Consider the following 13,688-nt stretch of genomic DNA (forward strand, 5'->3'; position numbering starts at 1 on the left):
GTGGGTGGAAACAATTAGAAACTCAAAAAACTGCATTGTAGAACCAATCCAAAGTCTTTATGGCATCCTAATAGGAAGGTTGGTGACATACAGAAATTTTGTACCTATAAACTCTGTCCTACAAGCAACAGCTGCATTGTGGGACAACCAAGCCCCAGACTCCAAGAATCTCCTTCAAAGTTTCACTATGTAACAAAATATATTTAAAAGTTAAAAGCAGTCTTATTTGAGGTCATGATTCATCCATCTGGTCAAACTATTGCTCTCTCAGTGTTACGACGTGTTTTGATATGTCTCTGTTTTTGTTTTGGGTTTCTTTTTCTATGAAGGGTAATTGGGGATAAGCATCACTCCAAGTAATGAATGTCCTTGACAAAAAGGAAGGGACATGGATTTGCTGTGGTGCTCAGAAATCCCCAGGCCTTAGGAGGTGAAGAGCTCTGGTGTCTGGTATCACAACACTGTGTCAAGCTTGATGTTTTGGAAACATTTTGTCAGGCTGGGTGATATGGATACAATCTGTTGTTTTATTATGAAACACTTTTTTTTTCACTTCAAAGCATTTGATATGCATTTTTTAAGGTTGACTTTGACTCGCTACTGTTTAAATTGACTTAGTTGGTCAAATTGGATTTATTTTTGATTAAAAGTGGGTTGTGGGTTTTTTTTTCTAACCAGTGTGCTGCAGATCATCTGGAAAGCAAAAATGTTTAAAATCCCAAATTTTTCCAGTTATAATTAAATTTGACCTTTGGTCAGTTTTAACTTTCTTGTCGGGATTGTTCATTATGCAACATTTTACCTAATTTAGATTTTTTCCATCAAGATTGTAACATACAGGCTGTAGTGGGGCAGAGACTCTCCATGGTTGCTCCCTTCCAGGGATCACATGTCTGTTCAGTGGACTAAAATGCTCAATCATGGGGCTGAAGGAACTTAAATGACTGGTATTGAATCACTTAGCTGCTTAATTGGGCTGAGATAAAGACTCATTTCCTTATCAGCAGCCCAGCAGTCATTACAGATGGCACTGGGAATCTCCCAGTGGATCTGCCAGCAGGTCATAATGAAGCTGCTGATGGTTTTAGAAGTTTCACTGTAAACTAGGAAGGAGGTAATTTACTGTCTGTACACCTCAGTACAGAAATGCTGAGGCAGTGAAGTCACAAAAAGGTGCAACGTACTTGATTCATTTGTCTGCATCATTTCTACATTATCTGGTTTATCCAGAGGACAAAACCTGCTGTAAAGTGAAAGATTTTTAAAAAACGCCTCCACACTCTGTCTTTAGTGTATTTAAGCTCATCCTGATAAGAAAAAAAAGTACATGTCCTGTAGCATGCGTGTGGGGGAGGTTTAACCCATTGTTTACTTGATTGTGCCTGCAAATGAGAACACATCTGTTGCTCTGCATTCCCCGGGAACACGAATCAACAGAGAGCTGTAACCCTCGCAAGGACAGACAGGAAGCGATAATCTGAAGATCTCTGGATTATTAAATAGCATTTGCTGAACAAATACTACAGTTGATATGAATCTAAATGAAACTGTATTTTGTAAATACATAGTTTAACAAGTGCTTATGCAATCATATGCATCATTAAACAACAGAACCCCCCCCACGAGTGGTCCATTATTATCTCAGCTAATGACGGAATGGAGACACCGATCTGCGAATATCTGCTGATTTTGCTGTTTCCTGGTGCTTTATTTCATTTTTCCAGTGGCTCGCAAGTCTCTGTTTTTCTGTTGCAAATGATGGAAGAAGCAACCAGAGCAACCATCAGGGATGTGACTCTGAGACCTCTGCCAGAGCCGAAAAAGAAATGGGAATTTTTGGTGACCGTTGATGGACATTGTAGACTGTGGAAGGCCTCTACACAGTTTAAATCTGTTTTACCTTAAATGTGATACGTTATATGTCCTCATCAGTATGAACTGCAAAACCACATGATGTCTTGTTTATAGGAAATTTTCTTACCATTTGACAAGGTTTCTTTGACTCCCTTATAAATCTTTCTCTTCTCTTGTAATGAAAAAAATGAAACACAACAATGACAAAACTCTTGGCAAACTCTTTATTTACAATAAAAAAGATGACGAAAAGGAAAATCTCCACAAAGCTGCAGCTGGTCACGTCCCAGCTGCTGCATATCGCCAACACTTAAGTTCCTTTCCCACTGGCCAAAAAACCCACTAATATCTGGCTTTTGTCTGCAGTGGGGCTGAATTTAATCTGCATTCAGTCCCAAATCAAATTTCCCTGCAGGTGTGTTTACTCTGCTTAGCAATGATGTTAACACAAAACCTGAGGTGAATGTTATAATTTGTTTCTGGCATGATGCTATCAAATGTATAACTATACTGTAGCTTATGTCCAATCCTTCTATGCTCAAGGACACCCAGATATTACTAACCACAGAAACACCATCACTTCTTCCATGTTGCTGTCTGTTCTACTTTTTTTTAACCTCAAAATGACAGAATTCCTGGATAACCCCAATGAATGCAACATGCGTTTGTTGATTTTTCTAATGGCAGAGAGCTTGAAAACAATCTTGCAAATATAAACTGCTCTCTGCCTATCAGGTGATTTGTGCACAATCTTTAAATCTATGCAAAATCTTTAATCATAAATGTGCATAGTAACAGGAATAATAATAATATTAATTGTTCTTAATTTTTATTATTATAACAATAATAATTATGATGATATAATATAATATGATATCACACATATTTGTTGAAAACATTTATGTACAGGAGATGTTTCAAAAACACATCATCAGACTGTTTAAAATGTGTTTAAAGTGCTTGGTGTGACTCCCAAAATTACATAGCATTACATACACATCCGTAAGTCATATTTTTCATTTGAAGATTATGTAATGCACATTTGTGGCCATTGCGAGTCTTTTTTGTAGTTATTTTTAAGTTTTTTTTGTGTGAGTTTGTTGGATTTTATTTATGTACAAACAAATGATACACACACTAATCAAATATGCATAGGTGCAGTTCATAAAAAGTCTTAAAATTGAGTCAGTTAGCTACAGTGATGACATTTCTGCTTTGCGAATTGTGCTGCATAAATCAGTGCCTTGACATTTGAGAAATGAGGGCAAGCTCTTAGAACATCTCAGGCATACTATTTTGCCTCGTCTTGATTGCTCAGATCAGCATTGCACATTGCACATCTTTAGGATGAGCTTGCATCAGCCCTAGTGGGGGTTTGGACATTTATTTTCAGTCTGAAATTTTATCAAATCCCTTCTTAGTTGCCAGCAAAAAGTCTGAGTTCAGTCTCAGCTTATTTTCAAAGTGCACAAGGCACGCTTTGAATACAGATGACACAATTAATATCTGAAAGGGATTACCTTAATATGTCAAGAGACTTCCAAAATTAGTATCCTGTGACAGGGATACTATTCCCCATGTGAGAAATGGGTTTAACTAAAGATTATTATACAATCATAAAACACACCAGAAGGACTTTCTGTCCCAGTTGACCGACTGCATTCAATGAGTCTGGGATTTATATGCGAGGCTATCTTCATCACTCAACACAACACATAGGTTTTTATCCCTTCTAGCATATCCCAATACCTTTCCATAATACTGTACATTTTTCTTTTCTCTTATCTTTCTTTCCAGTCTAATGCAACTTAATATACTGGGTTTGGGATTGGTGGTCAGGGATGTAGGAAATGAGTGTTCACCTCCAATCCTGCTCCATCAGTCTTGGCCCAAATAACATGAATCAAAGGGCCTTCGGTTACCTCTGTGCCACAGAGAAAGTACACTGGCAGGGATGATTAGATTTAATTCAAATGGGAGCCCAGCACTTTTCATGCATTTGCAGACCCTGACTTCATTAAAGCTCCACTTCTTTCTTGTGTCATAAGGGAGAATTGGCAGCAGGAAGGTGTCACATGATAATGAAGTTTATGAAGAGTTAATGCACTTTCTACTTTACTGGACTCACTGTGGTAGAAAATAATCATTTAATGTAGTCATTGAGCGCTGAAGGGATGATGTATTTTTGTAAGCCAACCCTGACGTTAGCACCTGCATGAGTTACCTCGACCAAAAGCCTCCATTCTCCGCCTCTTGATTTACCCATTTCGTAATTTCAGTCATCAGAAATGAACATCCCTTACAATTTCTGAAGCATAAATGCAAAGCTAATGTTATGCTATGTTTGAATTTCACAGCAGCCACATGCCGTTGGTGTCACCACAACTAGCTTCATGGTTCTTGATGAATTTTGTAGTCTGGATTAGCCCCTTGTAAGTAACTGTCATTTTAAAGACACAGAAGACCTTTGAAATTCATGAAATTGATATTCACTGACATGTTTTATTCAACAGAACAAAACACTGAAATACTATCTTAAGTTATTGTGAAACATACTTTATTTCATTCAGGCTTTTAACCAAAAACCCTTTCAAAATTCCATAGACTTTGAAATGAGGGAACCAGAAATTCAACAATGCAGTGACATGCGATGAGGTTCATGGCTGGTGAGGCACTGACTTCATCACAACCAGATTTACAAACATATAAGCCCTACAGAATGGCTTATTCACCATTTGATTGGCAGCAGTTAACATTAACATTTTGTTTAAAATCTCATATCAGCTTTCTTCACACATACAAACCGTAGCACACAAAAAAGCACATTTAATTTAAAAAAAAACATTATTATGCTCTTACCTTTACTTATAAATGACGTCCATGCACTGTTCCTTCTGAACAAAAGCAGAGATAAAAGTAAAAAGTAAAAGTTTTCCTTGTCTTCTTTCAGTTTTAAAAGTCTCTCTGTCTTAATGGAGATCACTGCCTGGGAAGAAAGTTGATCAGTCCTGTTCCAACTGTATGTTTTGAGTCCTTTTAGTGCTGAGAATGACCGCTCCACCGATGCTGTAGCAGCTGGAACAGTGAGCACTACCTGTAACAAATTTGTCGCCTTAGGAATAGTTTGAATGAGGTCCTTCTGGGCCAAAAAGCTGAGAAGCTGTCCAAGAGACCATTTGTGAGCTATACAGTCCAACAAGATCTGCCTTTAGTCTCATAAAGTCAATGAATTTGGCATATTTTGACAGGCTTTGTAGTTTTATGTCATCAGAATGTTGTGACATTTAACTGAATTTTGCATAATCCACCAAACCAAGGAAAGCCAGCTCATCCCAATCATCAAACCTAGCCTTCATTTGATAGCTTGTGTTATCCAGAATGTTACTGAACAGTCGTTTTTATTCACATTTAATCAGGGGTGAAAGTGGCTTAAAAGTCTTGCCGGAACTGTATGCGCGCCCTTAGGGCGTGCGTAAAAAAAGAAAAGCTGCTGCCGAAGTTTTACGGTTTTTAATCGGTTTTGGGTGATTTTTATTACAGTTTTCGGGTGTCTATTCCCCACACAACTGCAGCCCACATAGCCCCACCCTTCCTGCACTAACCCTGCAAATGCTTTGAAAACTGCTTTTTACAGTAATTGCCCACTACAGTGCTAGCAACAGGAAACAGGCAGACATGCATACATGAAAAAACAGATCATCAATATCACTCAATGATTTATTTAGCAAAATATCAGTTTACACTTTACAGTGAGTGACACAACACAAAACATGGAAAATTTCAAGAACAATTACTAATTTGATTTTGCCTTCTGTTTTGCTTTCTTTCTCTTTTTTTCCGTCCGTGAAAGCAGAACACGTGTGGTTTTAACCAATCAAAACTAACAATGCTCGTAACTCAACCCACGTGTTCGTCTGTCAGCCAAACAGAAACGCCTCGCATGGGGAGATGCGCTCATGGGCATGACTCCGTGTCAAGGCGGTTTCACACTGAACGTGCAAGGCGCAGGCTGCGCAAGGGAAGTCCATTCATTGTGTATGTGGGCGCACTGTGACGTCACATGAGCGCAAACCAAGCCCAGCAACTCGGTAGCGCTGTGCATGCTTGCGCCCTACCCCACGCAGCGCGCTGCGTTCAGTGTGAAACCGCCATCAGACATCATTTTCTTTATTTAATATGAAATTTTGACAGCTCCCTTCTCCTCCTTTTTTTTAACGGAACTCTGTTCCGGCCGTGAACATTTTACCGGAACTGCATTCCGGCCCATTCCGGCTCACTTTCATCCCTGCATTTAATCGACTGTCTGCTGCCACTCTCGCTGCATTTCTTTTCAAATTTGTCACAGAAACTGTCTAACTCCAGTCTCATGCGCTCGAGAGCTGCAACCGTGTTGTGAATGCATACAAGGCAGTATTCAATGTCCATTCAATGTCCACTATTCACGTTTGACGAGGCTTCTCTGCAAATTCTTAAGGTCACAATATCGCCGAGAAGAATCCCTGGGATCACAAGTGCCCCCTACCATGAGGCAGGAGAACTGCGTGCCTCACTTAGTGGCTCTTCGCAGCCGTTTTACGATTGCTCAACAAAAGAAACTAGTAACACACATACAGTTGTTGACCAAAAAAAACACTGTACATTATATACATCAGCTAAGCTATGGGAATTTAGTTCATATAGCAAAAGCATTTGAACATTTTAATAGCGACATACAGGGAGACAGCAATACCGTCTCACTGCATAGCATGCCAGCACAGTTAGCTGAGTCATTGCGTAATCTATGGTGATGAGGGTCAGCAGGCTGCTGCCTCATCGCATGTCTCTTCTCAGTATTTGAACAGTAAATGTGAAAATGCAGCGATTTTGAAAAAAAAAAAAAACTCAAACTGGTGCAGTAAAATAACAAATTCCTTTTTAGTGCAAAAATTTGAATAACCCTTGAATTTGACAGTGTTTTACTAAATGCATGCATCAGGATTGTTGTCCAAAATCAGGTTGGGGGCCCTTTTTCAGGTTATAGCAACAGTCCGTCAAAACGTCTGTGCACATCCCTGCCCCCAGCACAATGGCAATGTCACAATGGACACAAACTCCATGTACAGTGGAACACAGACCTGTACCTGGCAGTAAACTCTAACTCTTAATGACCATTAAAGTGTGTGGCAAGGATTTTTGTGTACTCTAAAGGATATTCATTCAAAAATAAGAGTGCTACACTACAGCTTTAACAAAAGACTTTATTAGGAAATTTTATGATCTTTCATTGCCAGTAAGCCCCAAAAAGGTGTGCCTCTTCACAGATGTGCTATTTTTCTTTGTCATTCCAGCACACAAAAGAAATACCATTTTCCTTGTTGCTAGCATTTAGCTAACTGTCACAGCAGCATTGATTGTATCAGCATTCAATTATATGGTAATTCAGAGATGCAGTGTTGTGGGAAGCTCCGCTTGAACAGTCCCTTTAATTACCCCTGATTGTGATTATAACCTTGCATTTTGTTTTGGTGTATCTTCATCTTTATGTGCCTTGTTTGAATAACGTTCCCTGAATCAAGACAATGGTGGAAACAGTGTCTACTTAAAGCACTGCCTCTTAAGGGTAAAGGTCAGGGAGCTAACTTTCTCTGCTATGATAACTGTGGTGATGTAGTTAGTATAGGATGTGAGGCAGCATGATAGTGATTTACTGTGGCTTTACTCTTCAAGTACAGAAGCATAAAGTGGGGCTATTTCAGCCATCACTGCTGTTTTCTTGTTTCCATCAGAAAGGTAGGGGCAAAAGAAGTTTGATGTCTTATTATCAAATTAGAATCATCCTTTTGCTCTGAATTGCGACCATCCTGGTGCCCTGATGCAGGGATGTGCACATGACCATTTTGGTCCATTCCTGATATGGAAATTAATATCAAATTAAAAAATAAAGCACTAATAGAAAGCTAATTACTTAGCTATGTGTCCGGTGTTGGTATCCTTTCTTTTTTTGGCATCCTGCTGCAGGCATAATCAACATGAATCAAGTTTAAATACAGATGGTAATATTTTAAACACAGATAACCTACAGATTTTATATATATATATACACACACACACACACACACACACACATATATATATATATATATATATGAAAGCTGTAGGTTTATACAGGTCTGCAGAATGCTGAAATCCCTATATTATTATCATTATTATTATTTTGTTAGCCCACACAGTCGTAGCAAAGTCTCAATAAACTTTATCGGCCTATCTAAACTTCGGACCTGTGCTTAAGGTCTGAAGTGAGGGAAATGGGCTATGATCCGCCGCAAACACGGTGTATTTTATTTTGAAAATTAGCCAAAAATAGAGCGTTTTTCTGAAATATGAGGCAACCCATATTTAAGCAGGTTGAATAAATGGACGGCGACTAGTTAGACCAGAACTCACAGGTTCAAGTTGCTCCACTGTCACGTCTCCTTAGTTCTACATGGGGCAGCGGACTCTTTCCCTCTCATTCACTTGCCCACTCGCTCTCTCTGTGATCGCGCAGAGCCGCAACGAACAGAGAAGCGGCTCAACACACACAACAATCAAGTATTACAAGAAAACTGGTACAGTAGAATACTACAATTTTTTAATTTTAATTTTTTTAATTTAATAATGTTATTAAAATCACACACACACACACACACACACACACACACACACACACACACACAGAGGGCACTTTTTAATACGAAGCAAAAAGGGCAGGGGCTTAAGCACCCCTAGGGCCCTACGTGTGCACGTGCCTGCCCTGATGTGATTGATGTTGCAGTCCCTTCCCCTCCCAGACTGGGGTCACAGTTGAAGGACTGGACCCATCATTTGGGCACTGATTATGTCAAAACACCCGACATGTTTTCCGAGCATCTCCCTGCACCTTGCAGCCTCACTGCAGGAAGCAACGTGAGATCGTTATTTAGTAACAATTGCCATGGATGCCACAATCTGTCAGGGGCTTAGGTATAATAGATGTAAATTGAAATGCTGCCTTTTCAAGTCGGGAGAGGCAAGAAGGAAAGCAAAATTGAGGAGGGAGCAGGATGCTAAAATTGGGGGAGGGGGCAAATAAGTTGAACATGTAAAAAGAGAGAAAAGGAGAGAGAGAGAGAAGGAAAAAGGTGAGGAGGAGCAGTGAGATGGTGACTTCACGCTGAACTCATCACCATCTGTGGCAAGGAGCTGGAGGAGCCATAAAGCTCCTCAGTGGTGTGTGTGGTGGCAGATATGGAGGAGCTGTGCTGTTACTGCTGCCATTACTGTGGTAGGCAGCCATGTCAGGCCTGTCCTAAAACATAGGTGATGGCCTGCAGGGATGGCAGCCTTCTATGTGGGTTCTCATTAATGTCTATGTCTGTGTTGACCTTCTCAAGTCCACTGAGACACACCAAGTTCAGATCCAGATTCACTTTATTGTCATTGTAACTCGTACAACAAAAAAGGTAAGGCGCAGGCTTTCCAGTGCAGAGAAGATATATGACTTTAAAAACAATATGAGAGCAATATAAAAACAAAGTGATGAACAATGTGCAATATACTGAGTTATGATGTCTAGGGAAGGCATGTATGTAAACATGGTTTACACGGTAGAGCCGTGTAGTGCAAAGACTGTGTGAAATTGCATTGGCATTGGATATTTTAAAAGAGGTAGTGACAGTTGCATGGCATAGATATATTGCACATATTTCGTAGAGAAATCATTTACAGTATAGCTGTGACAGCAGTTGGAAAGAAGCTGTTTCTCAGTCTGTTTGTCCTGGTTTGAATGGCCCTGTACCATCTGCCTGACGGCAGTGGCTCAAACAATGAATGTACAGGGTGGAAAGAGTCCTTCAGGATGGTGTTGGCTCTCCTGAGGCAGTAGGAGCTTTGAAGGTCCTCCAGTGTGGGTAGAGGGCACCCAATGACCTTCTCGGCCATTTTTGTGACCCTCTAGAGCTCTTTCCTGTTTGCCCCTATGCAACTGGCAAACCATATACAGAGGCAGTAAGTGAGGTTGCTCTCCATGGTGGAACAGTAAAAGGACACAAGCAGTGTCTGGCTTATGTTCTTCCTGAGGGTTCTCAGGAAGTGGAGTCTTTGCTGTGCCTTCTTGCCTAGTGTGGTGTTCTTGTCCCAGGTCATTTTCTCCTCTAGATGGACTCCGAGGAAGTGGAAGTCACTCACCCTTTCCACACATGTCCCGCCAATGAGAATAGGCTTAAAGTCTGTTTTGTTTTTCTTTAAGTCATTGATTAGCTCCTTTGTTTTGGATGTGTTCAGGAGCAGGTGATTGTCTCTACACCACACAGTCAGCTGCTGCACCTCATCTCAGTAAGCGGACTCGTCGCCTCCAGTGATGCAGCCTACCACTGTGGTGTCGTCTGCGTATTTGATGAAGGTGTTGCTGGCGTGGATGGGTGTGCAGTCCAAGGTGTAGAGGGTGAAGAGCAGGGGGCTCAGCACACAGCCTTGAGGGGACCTGAGAGCCATGGAGGTGTGGGGGCCCATCCTGACCTTCTGTGGGCGATCTGATAGGAAGTCCTTGATCTAGCTACATGTGGAGTGAGGGAGCCTGAGGTTCAGCAGTTTCCTCATGAGAATGTGGGGTAGGACAGTGTTGAAAGCTGAACTGTACTCCATAAAAAGAAGGCGGGTGTAGTTTCTTGGTTTTTCCACGTGGGACAGCACTGTGTGGAGTGCTGCATGCACGGCATCCTCTGTCAACCTGTTTGCCTTGTAGGCCAATTGGTATGGGTCCAAGCTGGGGGTTATGAAGGTTGTGATGTGACTCCTAACCAGTTTTTCGAAGCACTTCATCACCACTGGTGTGAGTGCAACAGGCCAGTAGTCGCTAAGGCTGGTTGTGGGGGATTTCTTGGGTAGGGGGACTACAGTGGAGGTCTTCAGGCAGGATGGGACTGTAGACTGAGTCAGGGACAGGTTGAAGATTTTGGTGAAAATCCCTGCGAGCTGTTCCGCACAGTCTTTCAAAACCCGTCCAGAGATGCCATCAGGGCCCGTTGCTTTGCATGGGTTGACACCTCTCAGCATGCGCATCACCTCGTGCAGCCCTACCGTGAGGGAGGGGGTGCTCCCAGCTGCTGGTTGTGACTCGACTGCTCCTGGAGGCACAGACTCAAAGCGGGCGAAGAAGAGATTCAGTTCTTCTACCAGCACAGCGTCGCCCTCAGCTGCTCTGATGCCGGGTTTGTAGATGGTGAGGTGCTGGACCGCCATTCATGCCTGCCTGCTGTTGCTGCTGTCCAGATGGTCATTGATCCTCCTCCTTAAGTCCTCCTTGGCCTTCCTGATGCCTCTCTTCAGGTTGGCGCGGGCTGTGCTGTAGAGAGCCCTGTCGTCAGCTTTGAAGGCAGTGTTTCTCTCCCTCAGCAGCTGCTTCACCTCCCTGGTCATCTACGGTTTCTGATTGGGATAGACCCGGATGCATTTTTCCACTGTGACCATGTCTGCACAGTTCTTGATATAACATAGTACAGTAAAGCTTCCCAGTTGGTGCTGTCAAAACAGTCCTACAGATGCTGAGAAACCCCATCTGGCCATATTTTGATAGTCCTGGGGGGGCGACGTTGATTTCTGGGTTGGTTGATGTGGTCAGACCTGCCTAATACCCCTTTCACACTGAAACACGCAGATCAACACGGGTTTTTGTACCCTCGTTTGCTCGGCATTAGGGTGCATTCAAGCTTCCAGCAGACACCAGTCTGAGCTCCTGCTGTGAGGGCTGTGTGCCTGTGTTTTTCTCTCATGATGATGTCATCTTTACACAAAAAAGTGTGCCGTGTCTTAAAATGCCATTGATGTTCCCATAAATCACTGCGTCCCTTACAATTCCAGAAATCTGCCGCCAGATCTCCTCTTCACCGCAGATGATGAGCTGTTAGCAGACTTCACGATCTTGCCAGCGCACTGCCATGGTCAATAAAAAAGATGTGAAGATCGCTATACAAGTTGTTTATGAACACGGTTCCGCTTGCGCAGTTCACGTTAGGGTTCCCCAGTTGGTGGGAGTTTCCAAGCATAGATTAATTCACGTAAGATCATTCACATGTAAATTGTTAGAAAAAAAAGAGTGAAATAGAGTCTCTGGGACATCAACAGGAAGACTGATTTTATGGCAGAGGTCAAAACTTTATTGAGAGATGAGTGAGCAGCTCTCGCAGCGCAGCCGAGTCCAATTGTTTTATTTATTTATTTTTTTCCCAGAGCTTCCACAGTGACAATATCAGAATGCGACAGGATGGTCGCAGGAAACCTGACAATGCGGGTTGCCTTTTTCACACTAAAGGGGAGCCGAGCAGAGCCAAGGCAAGCCGCTAAACACCCGGGGCGCTTAGAGGGTCGGTGGACACAGGTCGAACTGCAGAGTCAACCCTTTCAGAGTGCCCAAATACCTGTTTTCACCCGCGTTTTTTGGTGCAGTGTGAAAGGGGCTTAAGTATGATGCAGGTTTGGCCCTGTAGCCCAGCTTGATGTTGGTGTAAACCTTATCCAATGTATTGGCTCCTCTTGTCGCACAGTTGACATGCTGCACACTTGACATGCTAGTTCTCCAATGAGGTGCATTTCAGGCAGTCTGCAAGTTTCTTATAACAGTGAGAGTAAAGCTCTTTTCCTGCTGGATGTCTCAACTGCATCATTTGCTTCCCAATTAAAGCAGCTCCTTACTAGCCTTTTAGAATTCCAGTCACCAAATAAACATGACCTCACAGAAATGGTCATAGAATGGCCATAGAAATGACTGTATTTTTACCTCTGTAAAATATGCACTGTAATTGCAATTCACACGGCCTTTGCACCCACCTCTCTACCCATGTAAACCATGTTTATGTATATGCCGTTCCCTAGGCAATCGTAAGTCTGCATATTGTATATTGTTCATCTCTTTTTTATATTGTTTTTTATATTTATATATTCTTCTCTGCACTGCAAAGCCTGCACCTTACCTTTCGTTGTACTCGTCACAATGACAATAAAATGAATCAGAATCAGAAGTAGCGAGGTAGTGCTGAGAGCCCACTGTGTGGAGTGTGTGCTAAGGCTGTGCAACAAGGCACTAAGGCCCTCAAAACTACTGCAGCATCTGGAGAACAAGTGTCTGACATTAATGGGAAAACTAGTGCATTTTCTTTTAAGAGAAAGCAAAATGGGCAGCCAATGCAGTAAAGGTTTGTCGTGTCACTAACTGGCAACGCTAAATGTGCATTGAAAGCCAGCTACCTTGTTTTGACGCATGTGCAGGTTTACATACACAAGTTGAATTAACATCTCTGTGATGATCCCATTGTATTACTCAAAAATGATCAATATAGGCAACTGGACTCACCTCTTGTAAGTGAAGACGTTTCGCCTCTCATCCAAGAAGTCCAGTTGATCATTTTTGAGAATTACGATGACCTGGATGACTGACAATATTCACAAATACATCCCATTGTATCATGTCTTTTTTTTTGACAAGGTTTTGCTTGTTAAACAGTAAGTTTATTTGGTTTATTATTGAATACAAATCAAACCAAGAGTGAGGTCAATTAAACCTATACAGTGTTAATATTTAATGGGCCCTGGGACGCTTGGTACTATAAATATTGTGCCTCAAGGTCAAAAAGGTTAGGAAACCCTCGCTTAGCAGATGCCAGGCATGAGGGACATGCCATTTCCTTCTCCTGGTCCCTGCAGAGAGGAGGCTGATACTCCAGAAAACACTTAAAAGGGGACATGTTGGTTGTAGAATATATCAGTGAGTTGTGGGCATATTGTCGGAGAATGAGAGTTGGGACACTATGACCATAAGTGGGTGTCTGGTCATTCTGACCAGC

General features: G+C 41.9%; 1 protein-coding gene across 3 annotated transcripts in view; it reads left to right on the forward strand.

Moving 5' to 3' along the window:
• slc8a3 (solute carrier family 8 member 3) overlaps window positions 1-13,688 on the forward strand; it is a 157,426-nt gene that overhangs the window by 107,859 nt on the left and 35,879 nt on the right. The window lies entirely within an intron of this gene.

Source organism: Aulostomus chinensis, chromosome 17 (assembly GCF_037954235.1).
Source record: "Aulostomus chinensis isolate RoL2024-O1b breed Wild chromosome 17, RoL_Achi_v1.0, whole genome shotgun sequence".
Classification (NCBI taxonomy): domain Eukaryota; kingdom Metazoa; phylum Chordata; class Actinopteri; order Syngnathiformes; family Aulostomidae; genus Aulostomus; species Aulostomus chinensis.